Source organism: Theropithecus gelada, chromosome 15 (genome assembly GCF_003255815.1).
Source record: "Theropithecus gelada isolate Dixy chromosome 15, Tgel_1.0, whole genome shotgun sequence".
In the NCBI taxonomy this organism is placed as follows: domain Eukaryota; kingdom Metazoa; phylum Chordata; class Mammalia; order Primates; family Cercopithecidae; genus Theropithecus; species Theropithecus gelada.
Window position 1 is genome coordinate 99,169,119 of NC_037683.1, and position 15,303 is coordinate 99,184,421.

The window sequence follows — 15,303 nt, forward strand, 5'->3', positions numbered from 1 at the left end:
TGTGCAGCCCACACTTAAAAGGCAAGAAATTATGCTCCCAGTCTTTAGAGTGAAGTATCTACTTACATGATTTTGAATTCTTCTTTACAGGACATTTGTCTCTTCTCTCCCAGTTATTAATGTAGCCAATCATTTATTTAGATCAGTAGGAATTGCTGGGTATTTTTTGTACTTGGGTTATAATTCAACACTACTTCTTTTTTTCTCTAATTCTTCCAGCTTTGGCCATTGAGAACTCTTTCAGTTGGCTCCTGGGCCCCTTTGAAATGCCTTTTTTATTTTTTTGAGACAGAGTCTAGCTCTGCCGCCCAGGCTGGAGTATAGTGGCACAATCTTGGCTCACTGCAATCTCTGCCTCCTAGGTTCAAGCGATTTTCCTGCCTCAGCTTCCCGAGTAGCTGGGATTACAGGTGCATGCCACTACACCCAGCAATTTTTGTACTTTTTAGTAGAGATAGGGTTTCATTTGTTCATTTTTGAGAAATTCCTGTTTCTAGCACTACAAGATGCCCTAGGCTATTCATGTGTATATCCTGCCCAGTACTAGAATCAGTCATTTCTCCAAGTAGCCTGGTTTCTTCTACTAGAGAATGGTATTACAATAGAAACCAAGATCTGAACAGGCACTGTGTGCTACCTTGTTTCGTTTTAGGCCCTCTCAGCTGACAGAGCAAATAAATATATGTGTATATACTAATCTGTATGTGGTAGGCCAAGAACAGCCCCCTGAAAGATATCTACCTCAAATTCCTAGGAACCTGTGAATGTTACATTATTTGGAAAAATTGTCTTTGCAGTTGTGATTAAGGATTCACACTCAGCAACGTTTCCGTTTTCCTTCCACTCACTATGCATTGTTGATTATGAACTCAGCAATATATAGTTAGACACAGCCTGTCTGACTTCTCTCCCAACCACAAGAAGGCCAACCCTGCACCTGTGGTTACTGACTAGTTGAACTTCAGAGGCCTGAGCTAGCAGCCTTCCACAAAGATTGAATGAATCAGAAAGTTTCTGGGAAAGTAGAGAAACTTTGAAAAATGAGAGAAATGATGTGAGATTAGTGAAAAGTGAGATATGGTAGATCTTTAAAGGTCTTGCAGCCAGGGAAAGGGAGAAACTTATAGTAGAGCAGGAAAGTTGAGACCGAGTTTAGATGGAGAGTAGCTTCCATCCCAACTGAGGCTAGCCACCATGGAAGGCTCAACCATCTCAGAAGCAGACTGGCTGACTCCTTGTAGCAAATTCAGTGGCTGACCTTGCCAATGCACAGCTAGATGACTGCCCCTGATCCCAGCACGCTTCCGAAGCCCTGGAGCTCAGATTCCATTCTGAAGAGGAGAGTAACAAGTAATGTATTTCAGGGCTTCTCAAATTTTAATGTGCATATAAATCACTTGGAAATCTTGTTAAACTACTGATTCTGATTTAGGGATTTTTAAATACAAATCTTGATTCGGACTCAGAAGATCTGCAGTGGGCACCAAGATTCTACATTTCTAAAAAGCTCCCAGATGCTGCTGATGCTGCTGGGCCCATGGACCCCAACTCGAATAGCAAGGATGTGTTTGACTGAATGTCAAAATGCATAAGAAATCTCAGTATTTGGCTGAGTTTATCTGGAAATGTCTAGATTAAGTTTTGCCATAGCAGGCAGAAATGGAGACTTGAGATAGAAATTAAGTTCAGTTGTAGAAAAATTTAAAAGTCAAATTTTAATGTACTGATTTTATGACTTGAGACATCTGGGCATATAGCGATCACTATCATCCTTCAGCGTCCAGTTCAAATATACCCTCCTCCTGAAGTCTTTCCGGATAGTTCTCTGGTTGGAATTAACTATTTATTATTGAGAAGCCGTATGTCATGTTTCTTTAAAAGCTCATTTTTTCCATGAATCACAAGTATTTACTGTAAATGTAGAGATGTGACTGACTGTCTCTTCTTTTTCCCCAAGCATAGTGACTCATAGAAATTACTTAATAATTGGCCGGGCGTGGTGGCTCAAGCCTGTAATCTCAGCACTTTGGGAGGCCGAGACGGGTGGATCACGAGGTCAGGAGATCGAGACCATCCTGGCTAACACGGTGAAACCCCGTCTCTACTAAAAAATACAAAAAACTAGCCAGGCGAGGTGGCAGGCGCCTGTAGTCCCAGCTACTCGGGAGGCTGAGGCAGGAGAATGGCGTGAACCCGGGAGGCGGAGCTTGCAGTGAGCTGAGATCCGGTCACTGCACTCCAGCCTGGGCGACAGAGCGAGACTCCGTCTCAAAAAAAAAAAAAAAAAAAAGAAATTACTTAATAATTGCTTCTTGATGAAAATGCTGATTTTAAAATAGACTGCCTGTAGAATGAGAATAGTATCTCAAAAGTTAAGTGCATCATGAAATAAAGCAGCCAGCCCAAAAGCATTTGAAAAGACAAAATGAAAACAGTGATTGCCGGTTGGGAACTTCTCTAAGCAACAGAAGGAAATGTTCTCACAGTTTGGGAGACAAGGGTAATTCAGCAGAACCAAGTCCAGACTTCTTTAGGTAATTAAGTATTTAACCTTTAAGATTGTTAAAAGACTTTATCTTTACTAAATCTAAAATTAGTAAAATTACAGTAAAGACTGTAAAGCTAATAATAGTTGTCATGCACAAACTTTAAAAAATATTATCAAAGTTAGCCTACCCCTTAGGGAAGGTTGCCAAACTTCAGTTTTCTTTTGATAATGGTATTTTCTTTTTTTTTTTTTTTTGAGACAGAATCTCGCTCTGTCACCCAGTTTGGAGTGCAGTGGCACAACCTTGGCTCACTGCAACCTCCACCTCGGGTTCAAGCGATTCTCCTGCCTCAGCCTCCCGAGTAGCTGGGACTACAGGCGCATGACACCACTCCCAGCTACTTTTTTTTTTTTTTTTTTTGGTAGAGATGGGGTTTCACCATCTTAGCCAGGATGATCTTGATCTCCTGATCTCATGATCCGCCCACTTCGGCCTCCAAAAGTGCTGGGATTATAGGCATGAGCCACCGCATCCAGCTGGTAATGGTATTTTCAAAAATTGGGTACTGTAGAATTGTTTCATACCGGCAAGTTAGGTTCCAATATTAAAAAATATTGAATTTAGTAAAAACTATTCTTAAAAAAATCTGTTAAGACACCAACAAAATATTTGTAATTTATATATATATGTATACATATTTGTAATTTGTTTTCTTTTTTCATCAATATGTATATCTAAATTTTTATAATTTAAATCCATGTGGTATGCTAGACCTCCACTCTGGAGAACTGGGAAAATTCAAATGTTGAAAATATATTTTATTAATACCTATTTATAATTTTTTCTAGTTTTGTTCAATTAGCAGATAACTGTTACTTATCTGACAAATAAATACAGCATACAAACAAAGAAGAAAAGCTCTTATGAGTCAGAAAAAAGCACTCCTCTAATCCCCCAAATTAAGATCACTTGTACTGGGGCATGAAAGTAGGTGTATCTCCAAGGATCTTAGTCTACAGCAGTAATATTGCACAAATACATGCACTCACTTAGAAGGGAGAAATAAATGAGCTCGGAAAATGATCATTAAAAAGCTGGAAACTGTTTTGTTGACCATGAAAGCCTGCCATAATAACCACATTCCTTATATAAAGATGAAATATGAATGTAATGACTTAATAGACTCATCAAAGTCAAGAATAAAATTTCATTTTGCCTTCCAGATTTCATGCTGTCCACCAGCAAGCATCTGAAGTGTTGCTCAGTCTGCAATCATTATGGAACAGGTACACCTATCAGACCACAGTCAAGAAGCCGGAGTGAGACTGGGTGCTATGGCTCATGCCTATAATCCCAGCACTTTGAAAGGCTGAGGCCGGTAGATCACCTGAGGTCAGGAGTTCAAGACCAGCCTGACTAACATGGTGAAACCCCGTCTCTAATAAAAATACAAAAATTAGCTGGGTGTGGTTGCGCGCACCTGTAATCCCAGCTACTCAGAAGGCTGAGGCAAAAGAATCACTTGAACCTGGGAGACAGAAGTTGTGGCGAGCTGAGATCGTGCCATTGCACTCCAGCCTGGATGACAGAGCAAGACTCTATCTAAAAAAAAGCAAAAAAAAGTTGGATAGCTGGAGAGAGCTATCCAATTTTGAGCAAATAGTAAAGCCCGTTTTAATCTACTTTAAAGTACATATGAAAGTATTACTGATATAATGTAGTCCAAACAGGTTCTCTATACCTATGAAAACCTGAGACATTTAAAATGAGGAGTGGTCATTCTTTGGGTGCCACTATGTTAGCTATAACTTTTTTGTATTACTGTCAGAGTCTTTGTAATATTTCCCTGATTACATTCAAGGCTGATGGATTTCTCTTATTTTTTTCCCCCATACATCTTTAAACAGCTGTTCATTTCAGTAATACTTGAGGTCTTTGAACACAGAAAACATCTATATATTAATTAATTAATTAATTAATTTTTGAGACCGAGTCTTGCTCTATTGCCCAGGCTGGAGTGTGGTGGCGCGATCTCTGCTCACTGCAATCTCCGCCTCCTTGGTTCAAGTGATTCTCCTGCCTCAGCCTCCCAAGTAGCTGGGAGTACAGGCGCCTACCCCATGCCCAGCTAATTTTTGTAGTTTTAGTAGAGACAGGGTTTCACCATATTGACCAGAATGGTCTTGAACTCCTGACCTTGTGATCCGCCCGCCTCGGCCTCCCAAAGTGCTGGGATTACAGGCGTGAGCCACCGTGCCTGGCTATACATTAATTTTTAAAATTTATTTCTGTCTTTCCATCCCCACAACTAAAAGTAGAAATTATTTAATCTTTGTTCTGTATTAAAAGGTTTATTACAATTAGGACTTTTCCATTTCTGAGACAATTATGAGTCACCCAGAAACATATATTCATATTTGGTTTTGAATGTTTTCAAATTGAATAATTTTTAAATCAGTTTTTGGAACCTATCACCATTTTGCTAATGTTATTTATGCATGTATCTTATTTCTTCCATGTTGGAATATAAGCAAACCCAGAGGTAGGACCTACATTATGCCTTACAATAAATGAATGAATGTTTTTTTCTTATTAAAAACACACATTCTAGAATATTATTTGACAATATTTGGAAACCACTTTATAAAAACTGAGAGCATCCAAAGTAAAAAGGTATGTTTTACAATCCTTTTGGAAAAAAACGCTTTGCATTACATGGAAACTTAAGTATTATTTTATAGGAGAGATTAAGACAATTCAAAAGATGTCCATATTGATCACACTTATATACACAGAAGAAAATTCAGTAATATCAATCATAACATTATCTCCAGAGTAATCATTTATCAAATATAGTGTTAAGGTGGGCTAAATTGCCATAACAAAGAAATCCCAAGATATACAATGACGCAATCACCATAGAATGAGACTTCTCACTCACATAACAGTCCTGGGCAATGGGATGTGGATGTTTTTTCGCCAGGAGGTGACTCAGGAACCCAGGCTCTTCCATCTTGTGGCTCTAGTATAGGATCTCTTGCCTGGAACCAGATGGCAGAAGTGGAAAAGGGGGTGCATGTCATAAACTTATTTCTGTAAAGTCACCTCCACTTGCAAGCCATCAGTTAAATTCAGTCACATAGTCACATCAAACTGTAAGGGAAGCTGGGAAAGGTATTCTAACTGTGCGATTAAGGAGGGGGAAATGCACTAGCTAGTAGTTTCTGCCACATCTGGTAAGACAACCACTCATAATTACAACTACTTGAGAGTTTATAGTCTAGGTTTGAGAGTTGTTCAGGTTAGAATTTCGGTGATACGTGTTCTTTATACGATTTCATTCTGGAAGAGTGAGTTTGCATCCACTGTGGGTGAACTGGGATGTACATCATGAAGAGACAGCCAGACACAAAACCAGAGCTGGCAAAAATCACCTTTGTTTGGAAACAGGGGCTTCTGCCACCTGGAGGATAAATGCTGAGTGAAAGACTGGTTCCTGGGCAGCTCAGAACATCTGTGTGAATGCATTCATTCCCTCTCGTGTTTTAAAATTTGAACTCCAGGTAAAATGGCACGTAGACAGAAAATCTTTTCCTTCTTAAATTCTACTCAAGGAACCTGAAGCTGGTTCAGGATTGATCTGTTTCTTTCCTTCAGAGGAAATAGGTAAATTTTAGAAATACAAAAGTGAACCAATCCAAGCTGTAGGGGGAAACCCAAGCATCTAGTTGTACAGGCATGCACCACCACACCCAGCTCATTTTTGTAGAGATGGGATTTCACCACATTGCCTAGGCTGGTCTTGAATTCCTGGGCTCAAGTGATCTGCCCACCTCAGCCTCCCAAAGTGCTGGGATTACAGTCATGAGTCACTGTGCCTAGCCTACTGATGAATTCTTTTTTTTTTTTTTTTTTCCCCTTTTTTTCTTTCTTTCTTTCTTTCTTTTTTTTTTTTTTTTTTTTTTTTTGAGACAAAGTCTCGCTCTATCACCCAGGCTGGAGTGCAGTGGCTCGATCTCAGCTCACTGCAACCTCTGCGTCCCGGGTTTGAAAGATTCTCCTGCCTCAGCTTCCCAAGTAGCTGGGATTACAGGTGCTGCCTGTACAAAAATTAGCCACCATGCCCGGCTAATTTTTGTACTTTTAGTAGAGATGGGGTTTTGCCACATTGGCCAGGCTCGTCTTGAACTTCTGACCTCAAGTGATCCGCCCTCCTTGGCCTCCCAAAGTGCTGGAATTACAGGCGTGAGCCACCACATTCAGCCGATTTATTGTGTTTTTTAAAAAAAATTCTAGTGGAGCATTTTACCTTCTGCTATAGCTGTTACAAAATGCTGTTCCTGTGTTGTTAATAATCCAGCCATGGTTATGGCTATTTCTTGTTCTTAGACATCTTTGCTGTTCTTTGCTGTATCCTCTGGAGTTACCTGGCAATGCCAAGGTGTACTTCTCACCTTGCTCATGTAACCCGAGGAGCATGCTAGAAATAATTAGATATTACTGGGATGCTTCCATCCCTAGTTCTTTTTCTGGAATTCTCTAGTCTTGTCAAAGTCGCTCTGCTTGTCTGCGAACTGAGACCAGAGGCTGGGCAACCTCATGTACTGACAACCTATTTTTGCCAGAAACTGATCAAATTTCTTTTTCATCTGGAAATAAGTCCTTTCTTGGGATCTTTTATATAATGCAGAGATTGAGTAAGATTGTTAATTCTCTCTTATATTAACAAAGAGTAAAACGTGTGTGTCAGCAATCCAGTACCCTGATATTTGCTTGATACCACAGCATTCTACCTGAATTTAATTCACAACTGTAAGATGATCAAGGTTCTCTGTCAAGGAAAGAGTAAAGTTGACCCTCTCCAAAAGATGGGGCCAGGCTGGGCGCGGTGGCTCATGCCTGTAATCCCAGCTACTCAGGAGGCTGAGGCAGGGGAATCGCTTGAACCCAGGCAGTGGAGGTTGCGGTGAGCTGAGATCGCATCATTGCACTCCAGCTTGGGCAACAAGAGTGAAACTCCATCTCAAAAAAAAAAAAAAAAAAAGATGGGGCCAGAACTGGTAACCATGACTACAGGAGTTGGTAACCTGTGAATCCAATAACATTGCATTTTTTATTGTTATATCAATGTGCAAATGTTATAAATATATCTAATTTCTATATCTGTTTTTATACTCCATTCATCACTGTGTAAGGAATCTCTCTGACGCCTTGTCTTGCACCTAGGATGGTAGGTGTGATGGCTGGGCAAAGGAAGGCAAACATCTAGCTAAATATTGATTTGGGTACAGCAGAGTTCTAATTCTGAACTTGGTACTTGTCTGCTTCATCCTGTTAAGAAAAAAAACGGTGTTCCTGGATTGTTGTGATATAATAATGGTACCCAGCCTGGGCTGTGCTGAAAATATGACCCTTGCAAAGTAGATTTCTCTTTTATTCTTGGGATGAAACTTGCAGCTTTATTACAACTCATAAGAGCACCTATTCTATTTGTGGAAACTATGCTTGCCTGTGTTTACCGTGCATTTGGTCTATTTCTTGCATTATAGGTAGGGTGAGTCTGGTTCGAGTCTGCACGCTACTATTTGCTCTTGTCAAATTTCAGTTTGTACCTTATATCTCAGTATAGTATAAATACTAACAGTACCTTCTGCTTCAGAAGTATCCTAGTTTGGATGAGAAATTATATGTTCATCTTACACATGTATGTTATAGTACTTCCAACACAAGTCATCTCCCAACTCTCCATATTGGAAAGGTTCACAGCTTCCATTACATAAATGAAACACTACAGTTTGGAAGAATAGAATAGTAAGTTTTCATCAAATGGAGTTTTACATTCTATTCAAGGATTGAGGACCGCGCTGGCCTTTTTGGAACAATCTGGCAATGCCTCGGCTACATCTCTAAAATCTGCTCAGTACTGATACAGTGGCCACTAGGGCCATGGTCCTTTGGAAGTTCTTGACTCTAGATTTCACCTTAATCAATAGAGGAGTAGTGTGTGCTCTTATTGACAACGAATATGCTATCGATGTTCTTGTCAATTAGAACTTGTCTAGGATTTGCATATTCACATTCAAATAGAAACTACCACATTTCAGCAGTGGGAGAGAAGGAGCTGAGTTACATGGGCTGGTAGCCTTTCAGAAAATTGTATAAGGCATATTAGCAATATTGTGGACTATGATAAGCCTCTATATAGCGGTAATACTGATAAAATGTTGTATATATTGTAGTCTGAAAGGAATGCATCAAAAATTTTATTGCGTAAGTATTGAAACTGTACATTATGTATTTAAGAGAAAGCAAATTTGAAGCTCAAGTAATAAGAGATCATATGCAGATTTAGGTCTTCTAACAACAAAAATGGAAGACTAGAGAAAAAAATGCTATAACTTCTTGATTTCACTGTTAGTAGGTAATATCCTGATGTCTTTTCTCCATAACTGCAAGTACATTCAATCTCCACAGGCTGTTTTTATAAAAAATGCTAATTAATTTGTGTCCTTGTAATTAACTAAGGATCTATCTTAATAGATAGATCACTACAATAAAAGTGATGTACCATCTCGCCCACAGCAACAGAAGGATTTTGCTTTGTATCATAAATCAAATTCAAAGAATATCCTTTGGTAAAATGTTAAACTGCAAACTTTTTTTTTTTTTTTTTTGAGACACAGTCTCGCTCTGTAGCCCAGGCTGGAGTACAGTGGCATGATCTCAGCTCACTGCAACCTCCGCCTTCTGGGTTCAAGCAATTCTTTTGCCTCAGCCCCCCAAGTATCTGGGATTACAGACGTGCACCACCACGCCTGACGAATTTTTGCATTTTTAGTAGAGACAGGGTTTCACCATGTTGGCCAGGCTGGTCTCAATCCCCCGACCGCAGGTGATCCACCCATCTTAGCCTCCCAAAGTGCTCCTCAGGTGACTCACCCATCTCAGCCTCCCAGATTGCAGGCCTTAGCCACCGCGCCTGGCCATTACATTGTAAACTTTCACAAGAGTTACCCATCTTGTTTTCTTTGTGAGACAGATATTCATGTGAATTTGAGTTAATGTTATCTATGCTTTGTCGTCTATTAATGGAAAGTTTTCCAGGAAGTATTATTTGACCAGCGTCATTGTGAAGCACATATCAGAAATTATTATTATGTCCTTCGAAAATAACCTCCAACATAATCTGTACTTTTGATTATTTTTCTTACTGGATACGTTTTCTTACTTGATAAATTGTAGTTCTGGACATAATGTTGAGTTGAAGATGCAATGCGGTAGCTTCTTTTAGGATCATCTCTGTATTTCTAAAGTATAAAAATATTTATCATATTTCTTTATCAGTACAGAAAAGAACTATTGCCAGCTTGACGCTGCTGGCACATAATTTGACAATGTGTTCTTCATTTAATTTAGATTTTAGCAAAATCTAGAAGATCGGAATCCTGGCAACTGGGGTTATTTACCTCTAGGGCATTTTCTAGCTAAAAGAAGGAGTGGTTCTTTTGACAGTTGTAATGTAAAAGGGGTACAAAAGTTGGAGTCCAGGTCCCACTAAGGGAAATGTCCTATTAGCACAATCCCCACACCCCCCCACACACACACACTTTTATCTAAATGACAGTACCCCAACTGTAGGGAGAACTAGAAGAAAAGCAGCCCTTCCTCAGACCACAGCCCAGCTTCCAGTGATCTGGAAGTCTAGTCTCTGAAATCAGATTGAGGTCAGCCAAGATGACAGTGCTCATAGGGACCTGATCAAAACACATGAAAATATTTTCTGGGGAGAGGTATCTCCTAGGGCTCAAATTGTGTGAACAATCTTTCAAATAAAATGTCCAACACACACTCTTGTGTACCCAAGCACATGAGGTGACAAGATAATATGAAGACTGAAAGAAACCGTAAGTAATACACCTAGATCTGTAGGGGTTCTGAATATTGGAACTAACAGATCCAGATATTAAAATAACTATGTTTACTATAGCCAAGTAATCAAATCTAAGATAGAAAATACAGTTGAAACTGTACCGAAATAACATAGACAATTTTTTTAAAAGTACCCAGACATATTCGAACATTAAAAAATATAACTGAAACTAAGAATTTAGCGGTTAGGTTTGACATCAGATTTAAAGGAGAATTACTATAAGAGCAGAGAGAAAAAAAAAAAACAGAATGAAGCATGGAGAGACAAACAGATAAGAATTACATGAGAGAGAATAATAAACCTAGAGGATGTGGTGAAGGAAAAAAAACTAACATGCATTTCACTGGAGTTCCAGAAAAAAAAAGGAAAGAGGAAGTGGGTCAGAATAAGTATTTGAGGAGCTTATAGCTGAAAAATTTCCAAACTGACTAAAAACATTGTCATAGCCCAGATCCTCTAAAAAGCAGAGCTTGAGGCAAAAGCTTACATGTTTACTTTACTGGTAAGTGTATTCCCACAAGCACAAGAGTGGGGTAAAATGATGTGAGATAGAGAAGGATGCAGTACAGATACAGTATGTGTTATACTAACGTGGGCATACACTCATTGCAAGTCTATTACCTCGTCTTGCAACCCATCATCAGAAAAGGTATGTCAGCCACTGTTACTTCAACAATCTGGTTCTGAGAAGGAAGGGAGAGACAAATGTCCAGGACTTTTCCTCTCCCATTGGTTAGAACCCACTACATGGCGTGATACCTCCCACACTTCAAGGTTGTGTACACGTGAGCACTGAGTGCCTCAGCCCACTGGGAAAGTCCCAGGGCAGGACATGAAAGCACATAGCAAGTGTGTGAGATAAGCCACAGGTTGTGCTCAAGTGTGACAAGGATCAGAGAACAGCCACCACAGAGGGCAGATATGAATCTGTGTCAATAAGGTTAGCACATAGATCTGGGGTAACACAAAAGTAAATCTTGTACAGACATCAGTCCAACCAATTCCAGAAGCCCTACAAGCCCAAAGCAGGATAGGGAAAGGTTTTCACCTAGGCACATTGGAGTAAAACGGCTGAAAATCCAAGGAAGACAGAAACTCTTAAAAAGCAGCGAGGGGACCGGGCGGCGGTGGCCCACATCTGCAATCCCAGCACTTTGGGAGGCCGAGGAGGGCGGATCACGAGGTCAGGAGATCGAGACCATCCTGGCTAACACAGTGAAACCTCGTCTTTACTAAAAATACAAAAAATTAGCTGGGCGTGGTGGCGGGCGCCTGTAGTCCCAGCTACTTGGGAGGCTGAGGCAGGAGAATGGCGTGAATCCGGGAGGCGGAGCTTGCAGTGAGCCGAGATGGCGCCACTGCACTCCAGCCTGGGCGACAGAGCGAGACTCCGTCTCAAAAAAAAAAAAAAGCAACCAGAAAGCAACCAGGGAAGGAGAGCAGGCAGAGGAGGAGTTGCACGGTGCACGCGCGGTATATGTGGCTGGGGAATTCGTGTGAACGTCAGGGTGGAAGCAGGTGTGAGAGGGTCCAGCAGAAGAAAACATAGCTGCCAAAATGTTTGAGTCCATCGACAAGTTTGGCCTGGCCTTAGCTGTTGAAGGAGGCGTGGTGAACTCTGCCTTATATATAACGTGGATGCTGGGCACAGAGCTGTCGTCTTTGACCGATTCCGTGGAGTACAGGCCATTGAGGTAGGGAAAGGGACTCACTTTCTCACCCCGTGGTTACAGAAACCAGTGATCTTTGACTGCCGTTCTCAACCACGTAATGTGCCAGTCATCACTGGTAGCAAAGATTTACAGAATGTCAACGTCACACTGAGCATCATCTTCCGGCCCGTGGCTAGCCAGCTTCCTCGCATCCTCACCCGCATCGGAGAGGACGAAGATGAGCGTGTGCTGCCGTCCATCACGACCGAGATCCTCAAGTCAGTGGTGGCTCGCTTTGAAGGTGGAGAACTAATTACCCAGAGAGAGTTGATCTCCAGGCAGCTGAGTGATGACCTTATGGAGAGAGCAGCCTCCTTCGGGCTCATTCTGGACGACGCGTCCTTGACACATCTGACCCTCGGGAAGGAATTCATAGGTGGAAGCCAAACAGTGGCTCAGCAGGAAGCAGAGAGGGCCAGATTAGTGGTGGAAAAGGCTGAGCAGCAGAAAAAGGCGGCCATCACCCTGCTGAGAGCGACTGCAAGGCCGTTGAGCGGATCACCAACTCACTGGCCACCGCAGGGGACGCCCTGATCGAGCTGTGCAAGCTGGAAGCTGAGGAGGACATCGCCTACCAGTTTTTACACTCTCGGAACATCACCTACCTGCCGGCAGGGCAGTCTGTCCCCTGCAGCTGCCCCAGTGAAGGCCCACCCTGCCTGCACTCCGTGGGCCAACTGGGCCACAGCCCGGATGATTCGATGATTCTTTTTTTTTTTTTTTTTTTTTGAGACGGAGTCTCACTCTGTCCCCTAGGCTGGAGTGCAGTGGTGCGATCTTGGCTCACTGCAACCTCCACCTTCCGGGTTCAAGAGATTCTCCTGCCTCAGACTCCTGAGTAGCTGGGACTACAGGCCCGCATCACCACACTCGGCTAATTTTTTGTATTTTTAGTACAGAGGGGGTTTCACCATCTTGGCCAGGCTGATCTTGAACTCCTGACCTCATGGTCCACCTGCCTTGGCCTCCCAAAGTGCTGGGATTACAGGCGTTAGCCACCGTGCTCTGCCATCCCGATGATTCTTAACACCGCCTTCCTTCTGCCTCTACCTCAGAAATCACTGTGAAATTTCATAATTGGCTTAAAGTGAAGGAAATAAAGGCAAAATCACTTCAGATCTCTAATTAGTCTAAAACAAAAAAGGCAGCCGGAGGAAAAAAGACAGATCATCCTAAAAGGAACAACAACTGAAATGATAGCTTACTTCTCAGTAGAAGCAATGGAAGCCAGCAGACAATAACATGGCATTTTCAATACACTGAAGGAAAATAGCTGCCATAGTGACTTAGCAAACATCTACAAATATTGAAAATACTCTTTAGGAATGAATGAGAAATAAATATTTTTTCAAGAAAAAATAGAGTGAGAATTCATCCCCAGCAAGCCCATACTACAAGTATTAAAAGGTGTTCAGGTAAAAGGAAAATGAGCCCATGCAGAAGGCCAGAAATAGAGGAAGAAACTCGAAGCAATAAAAATAATAATTATGCTAGGGTCTTCGTTCATTTGTGCTGCTGTAACAGAATATCTCAGACTGGGTAATTTATAAAGAACAGAAATTTATTTCCTCATAATTCTGGTGGCTGAGAAGTTCAGGATCAAGGGGCTGAGAGCCTTCATGCTGCGCCCTCACATGGCAGAAGATGGAAGGGCAAGAGAGAGTGAACCTACTCCCACCAACCCATGAATCCATTCACCTACCTCTTCCCCAAAAGCCCCACTTTCCAAGACTGTTGAATTGAGGATTGAGTTTTCAACACAAATTATCAGGGACACATTAGAGCATAGCAACTAGTAACTCTAAATAATTTTTTAACTGTATAAAACAAAAATAATGTATTGTGCAGTTTAAAATATTTATAGATATAAGACCACAACAGTATATAATTTGGGAGGGAGGTGTATGGAGTTACAGGGCTTAAAAGCCTCCTACTGGAAAAGGGTAAAAATACCAGTTGACATTAGACTTTGTGAAGTCTAATGCTTGCTAAAATTCTGCATGCTATAGTCTCTAAGGCAACCACTAAAGGAAGAGTAAAAGCTGTATAATGTCCTAGCAAATAGAGATTAAAAGTAGAATTGTTAAAAATATCAGTTATCGGCTGGGCATAGTGATTCACATCCATAATCCCAGCACTTTGGGAGGCCGAGGTGGGCCGATCACTTGAGGCCAGGAGTTCGAGAGCAGCCTGGCCAACATGGTGAAATCCCATCTCTACTAAAAATACAAAAATTAGCTAGGTGTGATAGCAGGTGCCTGTAGTCCTAGCTACTTGGGCGGCTGAGGCAGGAGAATCACCTGATCACACCACCACACTCCAGCCTGGCCAGCAAAGCGAGACTTTGCCAAAAAATGAAAAATAAAGGAAAGAAAAGAAAAAAGATCAATATAAAAGAGACAAGAATGGAGAGACAAAGGAGCATAGAACAGGCAGAACAAGAATACATCACATAATAATTTGGTAGATGTAAAACCAAATATGTCAATAATTATAGCAAATGTAAAGCAACTAAATGCTACCATTAAAACACAAAGAATGACAGGCTAGTTTAAAAAAAATAAACCCCATGGAAAGAAAGTTTAGATTTCATCTCCTCCAAGTTATCTGTAAAACAAAACTATCTACAGACCATCAGATTTGGTTTGAATTTATAAACCATAGCAATCTCACTTATCACTATATCCTAATTCAGATAATTTTGTTTAGATGGGGTCTCACTATGTTGCCCAAGCTAGACTCAAATTCCTGGGCTCAATCAATACCACCTCAGCCTCCCAAGAAGCTGTCACTGCACCTGGCTTCAGGTAATTCTTTTCTTTTTTCTTTTTTCAGGTAATTATTTTCTTTTCCTTTGTCTTCAAATGTTAAAGAATCCCTTCATTACTGAGCCAAAAAAAATTATCTTAGACATACTTTATTGAGACATAGACAATGTCTCTCTCTCTCATTTCATATGATAGTCCATCAGATATAGGAATATGGATACCAATTTTTCTATTTATATATCCCTAGTTTAAAAAAATTTTTTTACATAATCTTCACCATATTTTTATATCATTTATGAAAACAGCTCCTTGTACAGTTGGCCCATTGATCCAGCTTGTTAAATTATTTTCAGACTTTGCTTAAGTGAACCATCATATTGTCACTTTCTTCCACTTCAAATCAT

The 15,303-nt window shown here is 40.8% G+C and overlaps 1 pseudogene; it reads left to right on the forward strand.

The window, feature by feature from the left end:
* Positions 1 to 15,002, forward strand: part of LOC112607755 — a 32,821-nt pseudogene extending 17,819 nt beyond the window's left edge.
* The last annotated feature ends 301 nt before the right edge of the window (positions 15,003 to 15,303 follow it).